At 38.6% G+C, this 3,615-nt stretch overlaps 1 pseudogene; it reads left to right on the top strand.

The window, feature by feature from the left end:
- The first annotated feature begins 2,090 nt into the window (after nucleotides 1-2,090).
- Nucleotides 2,091-3,492, top strand: LOC114895595 (annotated as a pseudogene).
- The last annotated feature ends 123 nt before the right edge of the window (nucleotides 3,493-3,615 follow it).

The raw sequence follows: 3,615 nt of genomic DNA, 5'->3' as shown, positions 1-3,615 counted from the left end.
CTGAGCCTGCACGTCCGGAGCCTGTGCTCTGCAACGGGAGAAGCCACAGCAGTGAGAGGCCCGCGTACCGCAAAAAAAAAAAAAAAAAAAGCAACACTAACATACTGTATGATTCTATTTATATGAAATATCCAGTATAGAGAAATGCAGAGAGACAGAAAGAAAGACTGAAAGTAGTTGCCAGAGGCAGGGGAGGAGGGGAACTGGAAAGTGACTATTTAAATTGGTACAGAATCTCCTTCAGGGGTGATGAAAATTTTTTTAAATTTTTATTTTATATTGGAGTATAGTTGATTTACAATGTTGTGTGATGATGAAAATATTTTGAAATGATAGCAGTGATGGTTTCATGCCATTGTGAATATACTAAACGCTACCAAATTATACTTTGGAATGGCTAATTTTGTGTTACATGAATTTCATCTCAAAAATATATTGGCACAATAACACAAGATTTAAATGCAATATTCAAAAGTAACGTGCTGTCAAGAATGCAGATTGGGACAGTTCTAATTTTCACATACGTCTAGAGAGAAATGTCAGGCAATTTGATCTTACTATGTAAAGGCTGTTCATCATTAACCTGGTTGAACACTAGAAAAGGAATTTTTTATGAATAAAACAAAGCAACTGACACAGAAGTCTGAGAAGCTTAGATAATTTAAATGAAGACACATTTTCTCTTTTTGGATGACATTTACTGACTGGAAAGTCTGTATTATTATCTTGAGGATTAATGTCTTAAAATGGCATTGCATTGTTGAAGGTACTGTTTTTCATGTGATTCAAACTGCAAAAAAAGTCAGTTCAATAATGCAAATGTATAAATTGATTAAAGTCAGAGTATCTCAGCATATAAATTACTTCCTAGAGGAAAGCATTCATTTTTAGACTAGATATTATTATAAAATGAAAAAATTACAATGTTTTAAAATTATGGACAAATATGCCCATAAACTTATCCTATACTAACACAACTATTATTATCTTGTGTATTCCATTACAACTTTTAAAAATAGGATTCTTTTAAAAAGGATCTTATTTTTGGTCCTCAGAGGCAGAGACCTGAGTTTATCACATTTTCTGTCATAGCAGAGTACATCAATGGTCTGTTCAAGGCCTTTCTCATTTTATTTTATCTTTCTTCTTCATTTTCAACCCTGCTCCAATTTCACATCCCCTTAGTTATTCTATTCTTTAATCTATGTTCATTGAGTTGTATACATACACACGTTTTGGGAATATATATTGTGCTGTTTTATCTGTGCTTTTACTTTATATAAATGGTATCATTCAGATCTCATTCACTCCACCTATATTTTTAAGGTACTTTCTTCATAGCGCTGTCCTTTGTGCTTTTCAACTCCCCTTTTGAGTTTTTTATTTCAACGATGGTATTTTTCATACTCAGAATCTCCAGATTCGGGCTGCTTAGGATTCTGTTCCTGGTTCTTGTTTGTAACATTCTGTTTTGTTCCTTTGTGAATAAATATTTTATTAAAATTTTATTTTACTTAAAATTCTTATTTTAGCCAATCCATTAATTTGGCTTCTTCTACCAAGAAGAAGAAGTGTTGGATTTGTTGTCTTCCTTCTGTAGAACTAGTGCTCCTCCTGTTGAATTTAGGGAGTAGGTTCCAGGGAGATACGGTAGGGTGGGGAGCCTCTGATGTTGCCGCCTGGGCTAGACCATGCCCTCTTTACATCTCTTCCTCCCCAACACTTGATTTTGCCTTACCTCTCAACGACCCACTGTCTCTCTCCCTCAGGGCACAGTTCTTTCCCGATGATTGCTTGTCTTGGATAAAACCACCTAGACCAGTGATTCTATAACTTTAGTGTGCATCAGAATCATCGGTCATGCTTGTTAAAACATAGACTGCTGGGCCCAACCCCCCCAGAATTTCTGGTGCAGTAAGTTTGCGATGGAGAAGAGTATTTACATTTCTAAGAAGTTACCAGTTGACACCATCCTTGGGCTGACCGTGGTGGATGTTTTGAAGGCAACCGACCCACAGCCTGTGCACCCCATACCACCTCCTGTGGAAGCTTAAGCTGTCTGTGTAGCTTTCTCCCTTTGTCTCATAACCATGTCCACCAATGAGAATGCTAATTCGCCAGCTGCCTGCTTAACAGATTCAAGAACAAGGGGAAAGGCAGTACAGAAATGAGGCAGCACCAAATAGAAGTTATTAATGTGGAGCTGAGGAAAGCTAAGAAGGATGACCAGATGCTGAAAGGAGAAATGTCAGCTCTTTTCCTGATGATGCTACTTCTCCACTGCAGGAAAACCACAACAACCAGGGCACTGTAAATTTGTCTGTTGATGACGCTGTCAAAGGCATAAATAGCAACAATTTGGAAAGCCAGCTCCAAGCTACTCAAGCTGCTAGGAAAGTGCTTTCTAGGAAAAAACAGCCCCCCATAGACAACATAAGCTGGGCTGGTTTGATTCCAAAATTTGTGACCTTCTTGGGCAGAACTGATTGTAGTCCCATTCAGTTTGAATCTGCTTGGGCCCTCAGTAACATTGCTTCCGGGACATCAGAACAGACCAAGGTTGTGGTAGATGGAGATGCTATCCCAGCATTCGTTTCTCTGCTGGTGTCTCCCCACAGTCACATCAGTGAACAAGGCTGTATGGGCTCTAGGAAACATTGCAGGTGATGGTTCAGTTTTCCAAGACCAGGTTATCAAGTATGGTGCGGTTGACCCGCTGTTGGCGGTTCCTGATATGTCATCTTTAGGATGTGGTTACTTACATAATCTTACCTGGACACTTCAAATCTTTGTTGCAGCAAGAATCCTGCACCCCCCTTAGATGCTGTTGAGCAAATTCTTTCTCCTTTAGGTCGTCTCCTGCATCATGATGATCCAGAAGTATTAGCTGATATCTGCTGGACTATTTCCTACCTTACTGATGGTCCAAATGAACCGATTGAAATGGTTGTGAAAACTGGGGTTGTACCCAAACTTGTGAAGCTTTTAGGAGCTACTGAATTGCCAATCGTGACTCCCGCGCAAAGAGCCATAGGGAATATTGTCAATGGGAGAGATGAACAGACTTAGGTTGTAATAGATGCAGGAGCACTGCTAACAAACTCCAAAACTGATACACGTGGTGGAACGGTTGAGCAGATTATATACCTTGTTCGTTGTGGCATAATAGAGCCGTTGATGAACCTCCCAACTGTGAAAGATACCAAAATTATTCTTGTTATTCTGGATGCCATTTCAAATACCTTTCAGGCTGCTGAGAAACTAGGCAAAACTGAGAAACTTAGTATAATGATTGAAGAATATGGAGGTTTGGACAAAATTTAAGCTCTACAAAACCATGAAAATGAGTCTGTGTACAAAGCTTCATTAAACCTGATTGAGAAGTATTTCTCTGTAGAGGAGGAGGAAGATCAAAATGTTGTGCCAGAAACTACCTCTGAAGGCTATACATTCCAAGTTCAGGATGGCACTGCTGGGAACTTCAACTTTTAGATTGTACATCTGAGGCATAAAGGTGTTGTTGCCTACTACATTTTCTATAAGTTTGTCTTACTGTTTCTCTACTAAGAACTCTTTTTTTTTTTTTTTTTTTTTTTTTTTTTTTTTTTTTTTTTT

This window comes from Monodon monoceros, unplaced genomic scaffold, assembly GCF_005190385.1.
Source record: "Monodon monoceros isolate NGI ecotype Baffin Bay Population unplaced genomic scaffold, NGI_Narwhal_1 Super_Scaffold_14, whole genome shotgun sequence".
Lineage (NCBI taxonomy): Eukaryota > Metazoa > Chordata > Mammalia > Artiodactyla > Monodontidae > Monodon > Monodon monoceros.
The sequence above is the reverse complement of the archived record's forward strand: the minus strand, read 5'-3'. Positions and strand labels throughout refer to the sequence as shown.